This window comes from Mobula birostris, chromosome 11 (assembly GCF_030028105.1).
Source record: "Mobula birostris isolate sMobBir1 chromosome 11, sMobBir1.hap1, whole genome shotgun sequence".
Taxonomy (NCBI): Eukaryota; Metazoa; Chordata; class Chondrichthyes; order Myliobatiformes; family Myliobatidae; genus Mobula; species Mobula birostris.
The window spans coordinates 115,255,384-115,278,025 of record NC_092380.1 but is presented as its reverse complement, the minus strand read 5'-3'; the positions used below and the strand labels follow the sequence as shown (position 1 = coordinate 115,278,025).

General features: G+C 45.7%; 1 protein-coding gene across 6 annotated transcripts in view; it reads right to left on the bottom strand.

Annotated features, from left to right (window-relative positions):
- Window positions 1–7,607: 7,607 nt before the first annotated feature.
- Window positions 7,608–22,642, bottom strand: part of lrrc56 (leucine rich repeat containing 56) — a 243,125-nt gene continuing 228,090 nt past the window's right edge. For all 6 annotated transcript variants that reach the window (XM_072273220.1, XM_072273218.1, XM_072273219.1 and 3 more), the window contains one exon: window positions 7,608–7,938. The gene's annotated coding sequence lies outside the window, so the exon portion shown is untranslated. The remainder of the gene's footprint in view (window positions 7,939–22,642) is intronic.

Sequence of the window (22,642 nt, the reverse complement as noted above, 5' to 3'; positions counted from 1 at the left end):
GCCCAGCGGTTCGCGTAACGCTATCACAACACCAGTGACCTGGGTTCAGTTCCTACCTGCTGTCCGCAAAAGGGGCTGATGAGTTGTCTTGGCCTGAAACATCGACTGTTTATTCACCTCCATAGATGCTGCCTGATCTGCTGAGTTCCTCCAGCATTTTGTGTTTTGCTCTAGAACTTCAGCATCTGCAGAATCTCTTGTGTTTATGTAATGAGTTTGTATGTTTCTCCCGTGAACACGTGTGTTACATCCAGGTGCCCCGTTTTCTTCCTGTGTTCTAACGACAGGTTAATAGGTCACATGGTGCCAATTCACTGGGTCTAAACCCAAGAACATGCCCCTCCAACACCACCATGGCAACACATTCGGCGGTACAAGGAGGTGTTTCCCTCTTCACCCTTGCCCACCCCCTCCAGGACGGTGAGGGGTGGGTAAGTTATGGTGGCCTTGGCAGTGACGGAGCCAATAATGAACGTGTAGCACAGGAACGGACCCTTCGACCCAAAATGTTGTGTCAACCTAAATAAATGGCCAACTAAACTAGTTCCTTCTGCCTTCACAATATTCCCACCCTTCCACTTCCCTCTCATTCAACTTCTTTAGCCAGAGGATGGTGAATCTGTGCAATTCTTTGCCACAGGCAGCTGTGGAGCCAGCTCTTTATGCATATTTAAGGCAGAAGTTGATAGATTCTTGATTGGTCAGGGCATGAAGGGTTAAGGGGAGAAAGCAGGAGACTGGGGCTGAGAGGAAAATTGGATCAGCCATCATGAAATGGCAGAGCAGACTCAATGGGCTACATGGCCTAATTCTACTCCTGTATCTTATGGTCTTATGATTAGACATTGTGTCAGGCCAGGACCTTCGACCAGTGGAGGGAACGATTGTGTTGACATGTGGAAATGGAGGCTGATTACATGGAACATAGAACGGTACAGCACAGTACAGGTCCTTCGGCCCACAATGTTGTGCCGACCCTGGGACCACACACAGCACACCTCCTCCTAACACCTGACCCTGACACCCACCTCCTGTCCCATTGGCACTCTTCCATTTCCAAAGGAGGGTTATTCAGTGATTACTCGATCAGGTGAATGCAATATTGCAGGACTTCAGACGATACATGTGTCAAACAAAGCTGATCTTTACACACTGTTTACAATTTACAATGATAACACGGCTAATCTCTGTCCACAGCACACTCGAGGCCCTGTATACTTCACCAATCCCACTGTACACATAGGGACCATGTGCCCCTTCTCCAGTGTCACCCGGGCACAAACGTAATGACAGAAGACGGGCAGGCTGTTGGCTCGGGCATAGCCTTTGGCTGGCCATGCCTGAACCCACGAATGGGCAGCTTGGAGAGATACAAGAGCATACCACAAGCGACCCTGCTTCCCCCACACCCACCCCCCGCAGCATGACAGAGCTGGCACAGCAGTGGCATATCTCAAGACAAATGCCACTGATACTAAATCTGATTGTGATTCTGCGATCTGTGGCTGTGATAATCTATAGTCAGCAGAAGGCCGCGGTGGTGAACCTGGTGCACCACTGTTGTTTGGTCTCTGCGTTAAACTGGAGACATCGATCATTCTCACTCCCTCTGCATTTCATTCATTTCTGGCAGAACCTGCCAGTCTCAGCCCTGTCCATCTATTTTTACATCTGCCAAGGACACCAATCTTCTGCAAGCCAGCATAAAAGCAATACTGAAAAATACCAGCAGGAAACTAGAGGAACGGGAAGCATTTTAAAACCAATAGAAGACAACTAAAAAGCAATAAGGGGAGACGATCCTCCCTCAGTACCACCCCTCCCACAGTGTGACCCCTCGGTACCGCCCCTCACACAGTGTGACCCTCCCTTGGTACCACCTCTCCCACAGTGTGACCCTCCCCCGGTACCACCCCTCCCACAGTGTGACCCTCCCTCAGTACCACCCCCACCACAGTGTGACCCTCCCTCAGTACCACCCCTCCCACAGTGTGACCCTCCCTCAGTACCACTCCCTCCCACAGTGTGACCCTCCCTCAGTACCACCCCTCCCACAGTGTGACCCTCCCTCAGTACCACCCCTCCCACAGTGTGACTCTCCCTTAGTACCACCCTCCCACAGTGTGACCCTCCCGCAGTACCACCCCCCCCCACAGTGTGACCCTCCCTCAGTACCACCCCTCCCACAGTGTGACTCTCCCTTAGTACCACCCTCCCACAGTGTGACCCTCCCTCAGTACCACCCCCACCACAGTGTGACCCTCCCTCAGTACCACCCCTCCCACAGTGTGACCCTCCCTCAGTACCACTCCCTCCCACAGTGTGACCCTCCCTCAGTACCACCCCTCCCACAGTGTGACCCTCCCTCAGTACGTCCCGTAGTTTTTACAAAGCTATAAAAGTTTATTTACATAAAAATACACAAGGTACAGACATTCAGTATGTACAAGACAGTGAGTACATTTATATTAAAATTTGATTACTACGGTCTATGAAATAGTCAATTTACAAAGGGAGCCCACGGTCTTGGAAATCCTCCAGCGTCCCCATTGTGATTGCTTGCTCCCTCTCCAAGGAGAGCTGGGCACAAATGTATCTTCAGTGGAGCAGCAGGCACTTGGCCCTGGCAGAGCCCTCCACTTTCTGCTGCCTGGACCAGTGAATGCCCATCTTGACAAGGCCCAGGAGAAAGCCCACAAAGAGATCCTCCTCACGACCCGCCCCCCTGCGCAATGGGTGCCCCTAACACAGTGTGACCCTTGCTCAGTACCATCCCTTGATAATGGCAGTGCCAGGAAAGGTGTACCGACAGCAGCATCCGTTTCTTCAGGGATACATTTGGAAAGCAGCAGCAAGTCAGTAATTCACAATAAAAATAAATACTATCATAATCAATACTCCACATCGTTTACTTTGACCAGGTTCGGCTGAAGTATGGCAGGACCTGGCGTTTATTACAATCTGTCCCTGCTGGAGAGTAGTGAGGACACCTGACTGTATATACAACCCAACGAAACAATGTTCCTCTGGACCACGGTCACCCGCAATACAGATATACAACCCAACGAAACAATGTTCCTCTGGACCACGGTCACCCACAATACAGATATACAACCCAATGAAACAACGTTCCTCTGGACCACGGTCACCCACAATACATATATACAACCCAACGAAACAATGTTCCTCTGGACCACGGTCACCCGCAATACAGATATACAACCCAATGAAACAACGTTCCTCTGGACCACGGTCACCCACAATACATATATACAACCCAACGAAACAATGTTCCTCTGGACCACGGTCACCCGCAATACAGATATACAACCCAACAAAACAATGTTCCTCTGGACCACGGTCACCCACAATACATATATACAACCCAACGAAACAACATTCCTCTGGACCACGGTGCACCCCTCAATACACATACAGCACATATTGACAGAATTACCCCTGGGATCACTGACACTCCCCTGTGCTGGGTCAAGGCCAATGCCTTGTACAAGTTTGGCCATGTCCCTCTCCAGCACACTCCCTCACAGAGCTCAGTACATCCCGTGGTGTCAATGACCGGAAGCATCCAACAGTGTTTCCCAACCTCACCTGTAACCGATTGCCCATGCACAGCTGTGTCCCTAACTGGCTGCTGTGTCCGGGCACTGATTTAGTGTGGGAAGTAGGAGAGGTCTGCCTCTTCCCGGCACTGAGAATGTTCCCAAGTGTAAGGGAAATGACATCGTCTGTATTTTAAAGGACATCATGCAGTCACTGCATAAGCATAGTCCTTTCCCCCTAAGGAACAGTCCTACATTAATTATACAAAGATAGGACAGAATTCAGTCTACAGGAGAGATATGAGAGTGTGATTCACAGCAGCTGCTGCTCTCTCCTGTTTGTACTACTGTCCTGTCAAGTGCAAACGTAGCTCAATCAAAATGGCCGACAGTTCTTCACCAAATTCACACAGTATTGTGTATAAAACTGAAGGTGACGTGATCAGCTGCCGTTTCTCGTTGAGCTGAAGTGGTGTTGTGAGTTACTGAGCAGGGAGCTGAGAGCAGGGGGCTGGAGGTGCTCCCCTTTGATCAGTGTGCGCTCTGGAGAGGCCACTTCACACTTGAATAGCATGGTCTATTTATGATCACTCTGACAATATTACAGTTCTGTCAGAAACGGACGCCATTTACATTTCAAAGTGGAGCAGAGAATGAGAAGAGATTGCGGCATACACTGAGGCACAGAGTGTGTAGACACTTCATACACCCACTGTTTTCCAACATATAGACCCTGTTTCATGTGTATGTAGAAGTGTGTAGACAGGTGTGTGCTCACAGGCTGGTTTGTTAGTATAATAATACAATTTGGACAATTCTACATGGGCAATTCCTTAATAAAGGTACTATCTAATACAGGAATGGTAGCCAGTTACTGACCTGATATTTAACACACCACTCTTTTATTCCACTAGCCTGTTTCTGTACACAGTGGCCACTTCATTTGGTACACCTGTACGCCTATTCATTAATGTAAATATCTAATTAGCCAATTGTGTGACAGCAACTCAGAGCATAAAAGCATGCAGACATGAAGAGGTTCAGTGTTGTTCAGACCAAACATCAGAATGGGGAGGAAATGTGTTCTAGGTGACTTTGACCATGGAGTGATTGAGGATGCTGGACAGGGGGGCTGGGTATCTCAGAAACTGCCGATCACCTGGGACATAAGCCGGGAAGATGTGGAATCGATATGGGTAGAGCTGCGTAACACTAAGGGGCAGAAGACGTTGGTGAGAGTTGTGTACAGGCCACCTAACAGTAGTAGTGAGGTCGGAGATGGTATTAAACAGGAAATTAGAAATGTGTGCAATAAAGGAACAGCAGTTATAATGGATGACTTCATTCTACATGTAGATTGGGTGAACCAAATTGGTAAAGGTGCTGAGGAAGAGGATTTCTTGGAATGTATGCGGGATGGTTTTTTGAACCAACATGTCGAGGAACCAACTAGAGAGCAGGCTATTCTGGACTGGGTTTTGAGCAATGAGGAAGGGTTAATTAGCGATCTTGTCGTGAGAGGCCCCTTGGGTAAGAGTGACCATAATATGGTGGAATTCTTCATTAAGATGGAGAGTGACATAGTTAATTCAGAAACAAAGATTCTGAACTTAAAGAGGGGTAACTTTGAAGGTATGAGACGTGAATTAGCTAAGATAGACTGGCAAATGACACTTAAAGGATTGACGGTGGATATGCAATGGCAAGCATTTAAAGGTTGCATGGATGAACTACAACAATTGTTCATCCCAGTTTGGCAAAAGAATAAATCAAGGAAGGTAGTGCACCCGTGGCTGACAAGAGAAATATGGGATAGTATCAATTCCAAAGAAGAAGCATACAAGTTAGCCGGAAAAAGTGGCTCACCTGAGGACTGGGAGAAATTCAGAGTTCAGCAGAGGAGGACAAAGGGCTTAATTAGGAAGGGGAAAAAAGGTTATGAGAGAAAACTGGCAGGAAACATAAAAACTGACTGTAAAAGCTTTTATAGATATGTAAAAAGGAAAAGACTGGTAAAGACAAATATAGGTCCCCTACAAATAGAAACAGGTGAATTGATATGGGGAGCAAGGACATGGCAGACCAATTGAATAATTACTTTGGTTCTGTCTTCACTAAGGAGGACATAAATAATCTTCCAGAAATAGTAGGGGACAGAGGGTCCAGTGAGATGGAGGAACTGAGCGAAATACATGTTAGTAGGGAAGTGCTGTTGGGTAAATTGAAGGGATTAAAGGCAGATAAATCCCCAGGGCCACATGGTCTGCATCCCAGAGTGCTTAAGGAAGTAGCCCAAGAAATAATGGATGCATTAGTGATAATTTTTCAAAACTCGTTAGATTCTGGACTAGTTCCTGAGGATTGGAGGGTGGCTAATGTAACCCCACTTTTTAAAAAAGGAGGGAGAGAGAAACCGGGGAATTATAGACCAGTTAGCCTAACGTCGGTGGTGGGGAAACTGCTGGAGTCAGTTATCAAAGATGTGATAACAGCACATTTGGAAAGCGGTGAAATCATCGGACAAAGTTAGCATGGATTTGTGAAAGGAAAATCATGTCTGATGAATCTCATAGAATTTTTTGAGGATGTAACTAGTAGAGTGGATAGGGAAGAACCAGTGGATGTGGTATATTTGGATTTTCAAAAGGCTTTTGACAAGGTCCCACACAGGAGATTAGGGTGCAAACTTAAAGCACACGGTATTGGGTGTAAGGTATTGATGTGGATAGAGAATTGGTTAGCAGACAGGAAGCAAAGAGTGGGAATAAACGGGACCTTTTCAGAATGGCAGGCGGTGACTAGTGGGGTACCGCAAGGCTCAGTGCTGGGACCCCAGTTGTTTACAATATATATTAATGACTTGGATGAGGGAATTAAATGCAGCATCTCCAAGTTTGTGGATGACATGAAGCTGGGCGGCAGTGTTAGCTGTGAGGAGGATGCTAAGAGGATGCGGGGTGACTTGGATAGGTTGGGTGAGTGGGCAAATTCATGGCAGATGCAATTTAATGTGGATAAATGTGAAGTTATCCACTTTGGTGGCAAAAATAGGAAAACAGATTATTATCTGAATGGTGGCCGATTAGGAAAAGGGGAGGTGCAACGTGACCTGGGTGTCATAATACACCAGTCATTGAAAGTGGGCACGCAGGTACAGCAGGCAGTGAAAAAGGCGAATGGTATGCTGGCATTTATAGCGAGAGGATTCGAGTACAGGAGCAGGGAGGTACTACTGCAGTTGTACAAGGCCTTGGTGAGACCACACCTGGAGTATTGTGTGCAGTTTTGGTCCCCTAATCTGAGGAAAGACATCCTTGCCATAGAGGGAGTACAAAGAAGGATCACCAGATTGATTCCTGGGATGGCAGGACTTTCATATGAAGAAAGACTGGATGAACTGGGCTTGTACTCGTTGGAATTTAGAAGATTGAGGGGGGATCTGATTGAAACGTATAAAATCCTAAAGGGATTGGACAGGCTAGATGCAGGAAGATTGTTCCCGATGTTGGGGAAGTCCAGAACGAGGAGTCACAGTTTGAGGATAAAGGGGAAGCCTTTTAGGACCGAGATGAGGAAAAACTTCTTCACACAGAGAGTGGTGAATCTGTGGAATTCTCTGCCACAGGAAACAGTTGAGGCCAGTTCATTGGCTATATTTAAGAGGGAGTTAGATATGGCCCTTGTGGCTACGGGGGTCAGGGGGTATGGAGGGAAGGCTGGTGCAGGGTTCTGAGTTGGATGATCAGCCATGATCATAATAAATGGTGGTGCAGGCTTGAAGGGCCGAATGGCCTGCTCCTGCACCTATTTTCTATGTTTCTATATTTCTATATTCAGCACAACAATCTCAGAGTTTGCAGAGAATGTTGTGAAATACAGAGAACATCCAGTGTGCGGCAGTTCTGTGGGTGAAAACACCTTGTTAATGAAAGAGGTCAGAGGAGGATGGCCAGACTGTTCAAGCTGATAACAAGGCACAGTAGCTCAAGCAACCACATGTTACAATGGTGATGTGGAGAAGAGCATATTAACTGCACAACATGTCGAACCTTGAAAACTACGAACGTCCACAGATAACGTTTCAGAAATTCAAGTGTTGTTCATCACTAAATCCTCTTAGAAAAGAGCAGGAAATCTTCACAGCAGGTCTGTAAATTGTTTGTACATCTGTTGGGCTCTACAATCGGCATAAATATCAAGAGATTGTGGGTGCCCGGTATACATGTGGGCACTGGCGTGGCACACACTGGCTCTGTTCCGTTGAAAGGGCTATGGAGAGATACCATCACTGTGATCTTCACCTCCTCGGCGTGCTTCAGTTACAAGCCGGCTGAAATGAATGGCATCGCTTCAGATCGACGGTAGCAGATTGCCAGTCCTATAGAAAAACAGTTGTAAGTGAATTGTAGTTCAAGGTCACACACGCATTGATGACAATGACATAAGATTGAGTGGTCAGTTTTAGCCAAGGTGGAATGGCTAACAGAAGGGGGCATAATTTTAAAGAGATTTCAGGAAAGTATGGGGAGCAATGACGGAGCTAGGTATTTTTACATGGAATGCCCTACCAGGAGTGGTGGTAGAGGCAGATACATTAGGGACATTTAGGAGACTCTTAGATTAGCACATGGATAGAAAAAATGGAAGATACAAGACTATAAGACACAGAAGCAGAATTAGGCCATTTGGCCCATCGAGTCAGTTCCACCATTGACTCATGGTTGATCTTTTTTTCTTCTCCTCAGCCCCACTCCTCAGCCTTCTCCCTGTAACCTTTGATGACATGGCCAATCAAGAACTTATCCATGTCTGTCTTATATGATTGGCCAGGATATCAAAGGATATGAAGAGAAGGCAGGTGTATGGGGTTGAGTGCGATCCAGGATCAGCCATGATGAAATAGTGGAGCAGACTCAATGGGCTGAATGGCCTAATTCTGCTCCTGTCTTAAATATACCTAATGCCCTGACCTCCACAGCTGCCTGCAGTAACAAATTCCAGAAATTCACCAACCTCTGGCAAAGGAAATTTCTCTGCATCTCTGTTTTAAATGGATACTCCTCTATCCTGAGGCTCCCCACCATGGGAAACATCCTTTCCACATCTACTCTGTCTAGACCTTACAGCAGTTGAAAGATTTCAATGAGATCCCCCCACATCCTTCTAAATTCCAGCGAGTACAGGCGCAGAGCCATCAAACGTGCCTCATATAATAACCCTTTCATTCCTGGAATCATCCTTGTAAACCTACTCTGGACCCTCTCCAATGCCAGCACATCTTTTTTCAGATAAGGAGCCCAAAACTGTTCACAATACTCAAGGTGAGGCCTCACCAGTGCCTTATAAAGCCTCAGCATCACATCCCTGTTCTTGTATTCTAGACCTCCTGAAATGAATGCGAACATTGCATTTGCCTTCCTCACCACCACCTCAATCTGCAAGTTAACCTTTAGGGTGTTCTGCACGAGGACTCTCAAGTCCCTTTGCATCTCAGATTTTTGGATTTTCTCCCCATTTAGAAAATAGTCTGCACATTTATTTCTTCTATCAAAGTGCATGACCATGCATTTTCCAACATTGTATTTCATTTGCCACTTTCTTGCCCATTCTCCTAATCTGTCTATGTCCTTCTGCATCCTACCTGTTTTCATAACACTACCTGCCCTTCCGCCAATCTTCATATCATCTGCAAACTTCTCAACAAAGCCATCTATTCCATCATCTGAATTATTGATCTACAGCATAAAAAGAAGCGTCCCAACACCAGCCCCTGCAGAACACCACTAGTCACGGGCAGCCAACAGAAAAGAATCTTTTCATTCCCACTCGCTGCCTCCTACTTATCAGCCAATCTCGAACCATGCCAGTAACTTTCCCATAATCCTATGGGCTAACTTAGTAAGCAGCCTCATGTGTGTCACCTTGTCAAAGCCCTTCTGAAAATCCAAATATACAACATCCAGTGCCTCCCCTTTATCTATCCTACTTGTTATCTCCTCAAAGAATTCCAACAGGTTCATCAGGCAAGATTTTCCCTTAAGGAAACCTTGCTGATTTTGTCCTATCTTGTCCTGTATCACCAAGTACTCCATAACCTCATCCTTAACAATTGACTCCAACATCTTCCCAGCCACTGAGGTCAGGCTAACTGGTCTATAATTTCCTTTCTGCTGCCTCCCTCCTTTCTTAAAAAGTGGAGTGACGTTTGCAATTTTCCAGTCCTCTGGCACCTTGCCAGAGTCCAATGATTTTTTTTTAAAGATCACTACTAATGCCTCCACAAACTCTACTGCTACCTTTTTCAGAACCCTAGGATGCAGTTCATCTGGTCCGAGTGACTTATGTACCCTTGGGTCTTTCAGATTTGTGACCACCTTCTCCCATGTAATAGTAACTGCACTCACTTCTCTTCCCTCACACACTACAACATCTGGCACACTGCTAGTGTCTTCCACAGTGAAGGCTCATTTAGTTCATCTGCCACCTCCTTGTCCCCCATTATTATTTCTCTGGCCTCATTTTCTAGCGGTCCTATATCCACTGTCATCTCTCTTATTTTTTTAAATACTCAAAAAAAGCTTTTTCTATCCACCTTGATATTGTTTGCTAGCTTGCTTCCATATTTCATCTTTTCCCTCCTAATGATTCTTTTAGTTGCTTTCTTTGTTCTAAAAGCTTCCAAATCTTGAAGCTAATTTTTGGTTTGTTGCATGCTCTCTCTTTTGCTTTTACATAACCTTTGACTTCCCTTGTCAGCCATGGTTGTACAATTTTACCATTTGAGTATTACTTCATTTTTGGAATACACCTCTCCTACACCTTCCTCATTTTTCCCAGAAACTCATTGCTGCTCTGCTGTCATCCCTGCCAGCATCTCCTTCCAATTTACTATGGCTAACTCCTCTCTCATACCACTGCAATTTCTTTTATTCCACCGAAATACTATGCCAGACTTTACTTTTCCTTCTATGTACGAAGGAAGGGTTAGATTGATTTTGGAGTAGTTTGAAAGGTCAACACAAGATTGTGAGCAGAAGGGCCTGTACTGTGGAGTGGAGTCACAGAATACCACAGCACAGGAACAGGCCCTTTGGCCCATATATTCTGTGTTAAACTATTCATCTATCAATCCTACCAACCCACCTTCCATACCCCTCCCATTCGTGTACCCATCAAAATATCTCACACGTTTAAACTGAACCTGCATCCACCATTTCTGCTGGTAACTCGTTCCACACTCTCATCACCCTTTGAATGAAATTCTTCTTCATGTCCCCATGACCTCTCGTTCCCAAACTCAGTGGGAAAAGTCTGCTTGCGTTTACCCTGTGTATAACCCTCATAATTTTGTATACCTCTATCAAATCTACCCTCTTTCTCTGATGTTCTTGGGAATAAATTCCTAATCTATTCAACCTTTCCCCGCGCTCAGTTCCTCTTTCGAACATAGAACATGTTGTGTGTTAAGGTACTACATGCCAGTTCACGTTGCATTTCTAGTGCAGAAGGTATATTTATAGGGCAAGAAAGTGACAGATCTACAGGACATCAGGACAGAAGACCCGGGTACTGAGGAGGAACCTTGTACAGGGAGTGATGAAGAGAGGTGGAGGCATTCAGTGTGGGCAGTATGCTCACAACACAGGACGTTGGCAGATGAGTGCTCACTATGGAGTCACCGGGCCTGGTTTCTTGTCACATCTACCCAGATACTATGATAAAGTCAATTTATTATCAAAGTACAGATATGTCACCATATACAACCCTGAGATTCATTTTCTTGCGGGCATTTACAGTGAATACAAAGAAACACCATAGAATCAATGTATACAACAATGTATATAACAAGACAAACAAACAACCAATGTGCAAAAGGCAACAATTTGTGCAAATACAAAAAGAAAAAAACAATATAGTTACAACTAAGTTAAAAATTAACTGCAGAGCCCCTTGCAAGTGAGTTTGTGAGGTTGTGGAATCAGTTCAGAGTTGAGGTGAGTGAAGTTATCCTCTCTGGTTCAAGACCCTGATGGTTGTGGGGTAGGAACTGTTCGTGGAATCTGGCGGTGTGAGTCCTGAGCCTCCTATACCTCCTTCCTGATGGCAGCAGCAAGCAGAGAGCATGGCCTGGATGGTGCGGTCTTTGATAATGGATGCTGCTTTCCTGAGCCATGCCATGGTGATGTGCTATTACCAAACTTAATCACAAAACGAGAACTAGAGGCTGAACAACAAACAGACAGCATCTGTGGGGCAAAGGAAAGGGTCGGCACGGAGGGAGAAATATGTAATTGTGAAGGGGTGTGTTAGCAGGATGAGGCATGGAGGGCAGAGAGATGATGATGAGAAGATATTGATGGATGTCCCTGCAGGTCACTGAGGGGAATGGCTCACTGACACATCTGGAACACCCTTAGCTGCATCATCCACTCACCGTTTGGTAAAGGTTTTGTGTCACAACTGAGCCAGGATCTTGTTTTTAACCATGTCCAGCTCGGCTGTACAGAATTAAATCATGACTCCACTCTGATTACAGAACAAGTAATTTCCCAAATAACGGGGTGAGTCATTCAATTATCGGCAAGAATGATGGTATTTAAACCGACAAATACTGCCAAAACACTTCCCCTGCTTGCTAATGCCTGGACATTAGTGTGAAGTGGACTTAAATATGCGAAGAGTGGTATATATAGAAACAATTTATCTCCAGACATGGGCATTTATTGTAAAATGTTTCTGAAGCCACTTGAATTCTTTTTACATTAAAGAAATCAATAAAATCCAGTCCAATGATACATTTAAAATAAACAGAGAATTGTACAGTGCTGAAACAGGCCCCTTGGCTCATCAAGTCGAATGTGAGGAAAATGGAGGCATTAATTGATCACTTGTTTCTCCACAATATCGTGGGCTGAGGGGCCTGTTCCTGTGCTGTAGTGTTCCATGTCCTATCTACTGCCCTACCTTCCTCTATCCCTTCACCTACCTCTTTGAAAAGCTCCAAAGCATTCATCATTCCTCTAAGTTTCACATAGAACATACAGCAACAGTAACTCCAGCACGGACAGTCCCAAACCCGGCTGTGAAAGGAGGAGGAACGGGTATGAACTCCCCATGGACAGTCCCAAACCCGGCTGTGAAAGGAGGAGGAACGGGTATGAACTCCCCATGGACAGTCCCAAACCCGGCTGTGAAAGGAGGAGGAACGGGTATGAACTCCCCATGGACAGTCCCAAACCCGGCTGTGAAAGGAGGAGGAACGGGTTTGAACTCCCCATGGACAGTCCCAAACCCGGCTGTGAAAGGAGGAGGAACGGGTATGAACTCCCCATGGACAGTCCCAAACCCGGCTGTGAAAGGAGGGGAGTTGGGTATGAACTCCCCATGGACAGTCCCAAATCCGGCTGTGAAAGGAGGAGGGTTGGGTATGAACTCCCCATGGACAGTCCCAAACCCGGCTGTGAAAGGAGGAGGAACGGGTATGAACTCCCCATGGACAGTCCCAAACCCGGCTGTGAAAGGAGGAGGGTTGGGTATGAACTCTCCATTGACAGTCCCAAACCCGGCTGTGAAAGGAGGAGGAACGTGTATGAACTCCCCAAGGACAGTCCCAAACCCGGCTGTGAAGGGAGGAGGAACGGGTATGAACTCCCCAAGGACAGTCCCAAACCCGGCTGTGAAAGGAGGAGAGTTGGGTATGAACTCCCCATGGACAGTCCCAAACCCGGCTGTGAAAGGAGGAGGAACGGGTATGAACTCCCCATGGACAGTCCCAAACCCGGCTGTGAAAGGAGGAGGAACGTGTATGAACTCCACATGGACAGTCCCAAACCCGGCTGTGAAAGGAGGAGGGTTGGGTATGAACTCCCCACAGACAGTGTCAATCCCGGCTGTGAAAGGAGGAGGAACGGGTATGAACTCCCCATGGACAGTCCCAAACCCGGCTGTGAAAGGAGGAGAGTTGAACATGGCACTAGCAACCCCATCCTGTAAAAACCCAGAGCTACAGAAACACAAACAGAAGCTCCAAAGATCTCATCCTTGGGAGAGAAAAGGTCTTTCCCGAGAAGGCATATGAAGTCACGTAGTGAAATCAGAACCCACAGGGGTTGATCAATCTTCAATCGGCCCAGGATAGAGGACTGTGGTGAGCTGTTGCTGGTAATAGGCTTAAGTAGGAGAATAGAACAGCAATGGATGGGCAACTTGGTTCATTCTGTTGTGTTGGTCTTGATTCCAACTTATGTTTGACAACTCTACTCTATCTTGAGGAAAATTAAAGTGGATAAATCCCCGGGACCTGACAGGGTGTTCCCTCAGACCTTGAAGGAGACTAGTGTTGAAATTGCGTGGGCCCTGGCAGAAATATTTAAAATGTCGGTGTCTACAGGTGAAGTGCCGGAGGATTGGAGAGTGGCTCATATTGTTCCGTTGTTTAAAAAAGAATCGAAAAGTAATCCGGGAAATTATAGGCCGGTGAGTTTAACGTCAGTAGTAGGTAAGTTATTAGAGGGAGTACTAAGAGACAGAATCTACAAGCATTTGGATAGACAGGGGCTTATTAGGGAGAGTCAACATGGCTTTGTGCGTGGTAGGTCATGTTTGACCAATCTGTTGGAGTTTTTCGAGGAGGTTACCAGGAAAGTGGATGAAGGGAAGGCAGTGGATATTGTCTATATGGACTTCAGTAAGGCCTTTGACAAGGTCCCGCATGGGAGGTTAGTTAGGAAAATTCAGTCGCTACGTATACATGGAGAGGTGGTAAATTGGATTGGACATTGGCTCGATGGAAGAAGCCAGAGAGTGGTGGTAGAGAATTGCTTCTCTGAGTGGAGGCCTGTGACTAGTGGTGTGCCACAGGGATCAGTGCTGGGTCCATTGTTATTTGTCATCTATATCAATGATCTGGATGATAATGTGGTAAATTGGATCAGCAAGTTTGCTGATGATACAAAGATTGGAGGTGTAGTAGACAGTGAGGAAGGTTTTCAGAGCCTGCAGAGGGACTTGGACCAGCTGGAAAAATGGGCTGAAAAATGGCAGATGGAGTTTAATACTGACAAGTGTGAGGTATTGCACGTTGGAAGGACAAACCAACGTAGAACATACAGGGTTAATGGTAAGGCACTGAGGAGTGCAGTGGAACAGAGGAACCTGGGAATACAGATACAAAATTCCCTAAAGGTGTCGTCACAGGTAGATAGGGTTGTAAAGAGAGCTTTTGGTACATTGGCCTTTATTAATCGAAGTATTGAGTATAAGAGCTGGAATGTTATGATGAGGTTGTATAAGGCATTGGTGAGGCCGAATCTGGAGTATTGTGTTCAGTTTTGGTCACCAAATTACAGGAAGGATATAAATAAGGTTGAAAGAGTGCAGAGAAGGTTTACAAGGATGTTGCCGGGACTTGAGAAACTCAGTTACAGAGAAAGGTTGAATAGGTTAGGACTTTATTCCCTGGAGCGTAGAAGAATGAGGGGAGATTTGATAGAGGTATATAAAATTATGATGGGTATAGATAGAGTGAATGCAAGCAGGCTTTTTCCACTGAGGCAAGGGGAGAAAAAAAACCAGAGGACATGGGTTAAGGGTGAGGATACATGGATGGGAGGTGTATGGAGGGATATGGTCCGTGTGCAGGTCAGTGGGACGAGGCAGAAAATGGTTCGGCACAGCCAAGAAGGGCCAAAAGGCCTGTTTCTGTGCTGTAGTTTCTATGGTTCTATAGTTTTTCTATGGAAAGAGATTCTGACTAGAAACCCATCTAGGTCTCTCATAAGTTTTAAAACTTGCATGGCACTGTTGCTACAAAACAATAAAGCTCACATCGTGTCAGTGATAATAAACCCAATTCTGAATGAGCAGCCAACATTGACATAGGACGTTGCCACAGGCCCTTCGGCCCACCATATCTATGCTGAACATCAAGCTCACTGACACTAATCCAACTTACTTGGGTGAATCCCACATCCCTCTGTGCCCTGATCAATCAGACATTGTTCAATGTTGTTGCTGTTCCTGCCTCTGGCAGCTCATTCCACATACTGACTACTCCATAGTGAACAATATACCCTTCCGATCACATTCAAATATTCTCTGTCTCAGTTTAAACCAATGGGTTAGCATGATACTCGCTGTCCACCCTGTCAATGGTTCTCATAATTTTATACGCCCTTCAGTTTCCATCGCCCCAAGGAACACAGACTCGGTCTATCAGATCACACCCTTATTTATTGGGATACAGCACCGAGTAGGCTATTCTGCCCAATTTTAGTCCTAGCCTAATCATGGGACAATTTTACAATGACCAATTAACCGATCAATTGGTACGTCTTTGGATTGTGGGAGGAAACCGGAGCACCCGGAGGAAACTCGCACACAGAGGGAAGTAAACTTGTTTACAGAGGATGCTGGAATTGAACTTCAATGCCACGAGCTGTAGTAGTGTCACTCTAACCGTTACGCTACCATCATCCTAACTCCTGACCCGGCAACGTCCTTGTGAATCTTTTAGAGTCACCAAAATCTGCCCTTTGACTCAACTGACACACTGCCGACCAAGTTTACCATCTAAGCTCAACCCAAAGCGAGGGCATATAATAGAGCAAAAATTAGTGAGAAGTTAGAGGATGGGAAGTTTTTAAAAACCAACAGAAGGCAACTAAAAAGCCATAAGGAGGGAGAAGATGAAATATAAAAGTATACTCACCAATAACATCAAAGGGGATATCGAAAGTATTTTGAGAAATATAAAGAGTAAAAAAGAGGCAAGAGTATATATCGGACTGCTAGAAAATTATACTGGAGAGATAGTAATGGGGGACAAGGAAATGGTGAATGAACAAGTATTATTTGGATCAGTCTTCACTGTTGAAGACACTAGCAATGTGCTGGAAGTTCGAGTGTGTTGGGGCAGAAGTGAGTGCATTTGCTATTACTAGGGAAGAAGGTGCTTGGGAAACCGAGAGGGATGAAGATAGATATGTCACCTGGACCACATGCACTACAACTCAGGGTTCCAAAAGAGGTGGCTGAAGAGATTGTGAGGGCATTACTAATGATCATGGTTCCAGAGGACTGGAAAATTGCAACTGTCACTCCACTCTTCAAGAAAGGTTAGTTAGCCTAACCTCAACGGTTGGGAAGACATTGGTGTCGATTGTTAAGGTTGAAGTCTCGGGGTACTTGAATGAAATTGAATTGACTTTACTACTTACATCATTCATACACGAAGAGTAAAAATCTTTATGTTGCGTCTCTGTCTAAGTGTGCAATGTGCAATTTATAATAAATATTATGTACAACAGGGTCGTCAATATAACACAGAAATACAATTGTGTCAGCATGAATTAAGCAGTCTGATGGCCTGGTGGAAGAAGCTGTCCCGGAACCTGGAGGAACATGATAACATTTGCCAAAGGCAGCATGGTTTCCATAAGGGAAAATCTTTCCAACAAATCTGTTGGAATTCTTTAAGGAAATAACAAGCAGGATAGGCAAAGGAGAATCAGTGGATGTTGTGTACTGGGTTTCCAGAAGGCCTTTGACAAGGCCACACATGAGGCTGCTTAACAAGTTAAGAGCCCATGGTATTACAGGAAGGATACTAGCATGGACAGAGGATTGGCTGACTGGCAGGACGCAAAGAGAGGGTATAAAGGAAGCCTTTTCTGGTTGACTGTCTGGGACTAGTGGTGCTCCACAGGGATCTGTGTTGGGACTGCATGTCTTTACATTATACTTTATACTTTATTGTTGCCAAACAATAGATACTAGAACATACAGTCATCATAGCAATATTTGATTCTGCACTTCCCGCTCCCTGGATTACAAATCGATAGTAAATATAAAAAATTTAAATTATAAATCATAAGTAGAAAATAGAAAAATGGAAAGTAAGGTAGTGCAAAAAAACCGAGAGGCAGGTCCGGATATTTGGAGGGTACGGCCCAGATCCGGGTCAGGATCCGTTCAGCTGTCTTATCACAGTTGGAAAGAAGCTGTTCCCAAATCTGGCCGTACGAGTCTTCAAGCTCCTGAGCCTTGTCCCGGAGGGAAGAGGGACGAAAAGTGTGTTGGCTGGGTGGGTCGTGTCCTTGATTATCCTGGTAGCACTGCTCCGGATAATCATTATATGTTAATGATTTGGATGACGGAATTAACGGCTTTGTGGACGGTTTGTGGATGATATGAAGATAGGTGGAGGGGCACGTAGTGGTGAGGAAGTTGCAGAAGGAGTTAGACAGATTGGGAGAATGGGCAAAGAAGTGGCAGAGGAATACAGTGTCAGGAAGTGTATGATCATGCACTTTGGTAGAAGGAATAAAAGCTTAGACTATTTTCGAACAGGGAGAAAATTGAAAAATCCAAGTTGCAGAGGGAATTGGGAGTCCTCATGTAGGATTCTCTAAAGGTTAAATTGAAGTGGTAGTGAGAAAGTCAAATGCAATGTTAGCATTCATTTTAAGAACACTAGAATATAAAAACGATAATGTAATGCTGAGGCTTTATTAGGCACTGGTGAGGCCTCACTTGGAATATTGTGAGCCCTTTAACAAAACAAGTTTAACAAAAGAAGGATGTGCTGACATTGGGGAGGGTTCAGAGGCGGTTCACAAGAATGATTTTGGGAATGAAAAGGTTAATGCATGAGGAGTGTTTGATGGCTCAAGCTCTGGGCCAGCACTCACTAGAGTTCAGAAGAATGGGGAGTGGGTGCGATCTCATTGAAACCTATCAAACGTTGGATGGCCGAGATAGAGTGAATGTGGAGAGGATGCTTCCTATAGTGGGGGAGTCTAGGATCAGAGGACACCGACTCAGAATAGAGGGATGTCCATTTAGAATGGAGATGGTTGTTCATCCATCGTTGACGTCGTTGAGGACCTCGACACCATTATGATGGTGTCGAGACTAGCGCGTGATTTGGATTTAAGTGAGGGAGAGTTGCGCAGCGTCGGCCTCACTCTCTCTTCCCATTTCCCATCTGGATCCAGTGGCAAGACAGAGTCTAGACGGCTGGAGATGGGACTAGGCGCAGTGGATGACCAGGATGTCTTCTGTGTCTTGTCCTGCTCTACACGTTCCACGACGCTTGCAGAGACCGCCTTCTTGACCGTTGGACCTTCCATTGGTCTCGTCCGCTCAATCCGCCGGAGTCTGTCTTCACATGCTGGGATAGACAACTCCCTATCACACCGAGAGTTTGAGACCCATCGGCTACCCTCACCTGGTTTAGCCGGCTTGTCGAAGCCGTTGCCTGGGGTGTGGCCGCTGTCGCATGCAAACAGCTATGGGGAGCCACAGGTGAGAGCTGAGTACCAGGTGGGGACCAAAGGTGGACTAATCGCCCTGAAAAGGACGCGACATGTTCCCCCACCAGAGGTGCTACCCCTCCCTGACACCCCAATGGAGATAGAACATAGAACACAGCACAGTACAGGCCCTTCGGCCCATGATGTTGTGCCGACCCTCAATCCCTGCCTCCCATATAACCCCCCCCACCTTAAATTCCTCCATATACCTGTTTAGTAGTCTCTTAAACTTCACCAGTGTATCTGCCTCCACCACTGACTCAGGCAGTGCATTCCACGCACCAACCACTCTCTGAGTAAAAAACCTTCCTCTAATATCCCCCTTGAACTTCCCACCCCTTACCTTAAAACCATGTCCTCTTGTATTGAGCAGTGGTGCCCTGGGGAAGAGGAGCTGGCTATCCACTCTATCTATTCCTCTTATTATCTTGTACACCTCTATCACGTCTCCTCTCATCCTCCTTCTCTCCAAAGAGTGAAGCCCTAGCTCCCTTAAGATGAGGAGGAATTTTTTTTAGCCAGAGGGTGGTAAATCTGTGGAATTCATTGTCACAGGCAGCTTTAGAGGCCAGTTTATTGGGTGTGTTTAAGGCAGAGGTTGATGGGTTCTTGGTAAGTCAGGGTGTGAAAGATTATGGGGAGAAGGCAGAAGAATGGGGTTGAGAGGGAAAATGAAGAAATGACAGAGTATATTTGATGGGCTGAATGGCCTAATTCTGCTCTCTCTTGGTCTATTTGCTTGTGTTTGACCAATAACCATCTAAACCAGGTGTTCCCAACTTTTCTCTGCCAAAGCCCAATACTATTAAGCAAGGGGTCCATAAACTTCTGGTAGGGGACCCCTGATCAAAACTTTTCCCATCCAGGTGGGAAGACTTGGAGGTTTGTGACTAGTGGTGTACGTAGGGATTGGTGCTGGGTACTTGTTTATCTGTCATCTACGTCAATGATCTGGATGATAATGTGGTAAGCTGGATGAGCAAGTGTGTGGATAACACCAAGATTGGGGGTGGAGTGGAAAATTAGGAAGGCTATCAATGCTTGCAGCTGGAAAAATGGGCTGAAAAAGGCAGATGGAGTTTCATGCAGACAAGTGAGAGCTTTTGCACTTCAGTAAGTCTTACACAGTGAACGATAGGGCACTGAGGAGTGTGATAGAACAAAGGTACCCGGGACTACAGGTCCATAGTTCACTGAAAGTGGCATCACAGGTGGCTAGGGTCATAAAGAAAGATTTTGGCACATTGGCCTTAATAAATCAAAGTACTGAGTACAGGAGATGAGATGTTATGTTGAAGTTGTATAAGACATTGGTGAGGCTTAATTTGGAGTATCGTGTGCAGTTTTGGTCAACTACCTACAAGAAAGATGTCAACAAGTGTAAGGGGGTTTCGACTTTTATGTTACGGCGGAGGCTAATTAAAATGGCGTCTTTGTTATGTTAATCTGGGGAATGTGGCTTTGTTGTGTTAAACGCTGAGAAAGTTTGCGCTAGCAGCTTGTTTTGGTTTAGAGGGTGATAAGAAATATGTTATTCATCAATTGGGATAGTTGTTATGTTTTTGGTGTATTTGAAGATACTGTATGCGCGGGGTTTTGGGGGAGAAGGCGGGAGAGCGAGACAGGGGATGGACGAGGTGCTGTGATGTCCGCTAACGGGGTCAGACCCCGAGGAGGGCGTTCGGCGAGGAGACGGATATGGACTCGTGTGGAGCGTCTGGTCGACCACTGTTGTTGGTCCCAGGCGGCCGGTCGAGGTGGTCCAAGGGGTCGCAGGGTGAAGAAGAAGGTCCTTGAGCTCCAACTGTTTGTGCACGAAGAGATTGGACTTTGATAAGTGTGGTGCCTTTTATTTTCCTTTTCAAGGTTGAAAGGGTACAGAGAAAACTTACGAGGATGTTGTCGGGTCTAGAGGACTTGAGTTATGAGTAATGATTGAACAGGTTAAGACTATATTCTTCAGAATGTAGAAGACTGAGAGGAGATTTGATACAGGTATGCAAAATTACGAGGGATATAGATAGGGTAAAGGCAAGCAGGCTTTTTCCACTGAGGTTGGGCGGGACTACAACCAGAGGTCATGGGTTACGGTTAGTAATGAGAGGCAAAGATAAGTCAAAGGATTTTCCCCAGGGTAGGGGAGTCTAAAACTAGAGGGCATGGTTTTAAGGAAGAGATTCAAGAGGACCTGAGGGGCAAGTATTCTGTAAGAACATAAGGCAGGAGCAGAATTAGGCCATTCGGTCCATCAAGTCTGCCCCACCATTCCATCATGACTGATTTATTATCCCTCTCAACCCCATTCTTCTGCCTTCTCCCTGTAACCTTTGATGCCCTGACTAATCAAGAACATATCAACCTCTGCTTTACACATACTCAATGATTTGGCCTCTACAGCTGTCTGTGGCAATGAATTCCACAGATTCACCACCCTCTGGATAAAGAAATTCCTCCTCATCTTTGTTGTAAATGGACGTCGCTTCTTTTACTAGGATGCCCCTTTTTAGTCTTTAACTAGGGACGTTAGTTTATATCTTATTTATGAACACTGAAATAGAATTTTTCAGACTGATACAATCTTCCTCTTGTCAAATGCACCATGGTAACATCAGTCATTTGCATTTATATAATGCTTTTAACTCAGAAAGGTCACAATACACACAAGAGGAAGCAAAATTAAAGTGGAGCCTGTGGACAAAATGATACCCAAACCACAAGGACTACAGAGCTCATCGCCACTTTCTCCAGGGTAACTCAGCGTCAGGCAATTAAAGACAGGTTCAGCCTGCGAAACACACTTTCCTTCAATGAATAATGAATTAAACAAAGAAGGATTTTAGTCAAGCCACAAATAGGTGTTAGGAGCATCTTAAAAGAGAAAGGAGAACAGGTTAAAGGACTCAGAATGGGGGCTGGGCGCAAGGCCCAGCCTTCAGTTAGGGGAGAGACAGAGCACACACACGCACACACCCACAAACACACACACACCCACACGAGGATAAGGTGACAGATGAGGGAACTGCAGCTGGTAGAGAATGGTAGCAGATCACAAATGTAGGAGATTCTGCAGATGCTGGAAATCCAGGCAACACACACAAAATGCTGGAGGAACTCAGCAAGTCAGTCAAGTGAGGGAAAGAGTTACAAAATACACGTGGACTAAGATGTTAACTGTCCTGTGCTATCACCAGAGGGATCATCAGTTGATCTGCCACCTGTCTTCAGGAGTTTCGGCCCGCTTATGATCAAGACTCCCTCGAGGTGGTGGGCCAGCAGTGCTAAAGCACCACCTTCCACTGGTGAGCTTAAAAAGTTGGCATCTGCCTCTATCAGAGTTGTTGGTCACTTCCATCCAACAGATAGTCTGCTCTTCAGGTGTCTATGGAACTACTGAAGGGATTGCAAGATATGTATACACTGTCTGACTATCGCTCCTCTGGACACACTTGGTCCACACCCATGCTGATCCTTTCTCTGCTGCCTCAGCTACAGCCCTGCTGGTTGACTTGATCTCTCTTCCAGTGAAGCCAAGGTCATGCAGCCACTTCTGGAAAGTGAACGCAATAAACCCACGGCAGCCTACTTCGAATGGATGGCATGAGACCTTCCACCCTCTGTCTCTGCACTCTGATCTTAACTCTGCATACTTGGTTAATTTGCGCTCATGGGCTTCATCGATGTTGTCTTCCCAGGGGACTGTGAGTTCACCAATAACCGCTTCTCTACTGGTGTCAGACCATACGATTATATCTGGACGCAATGTGGTGA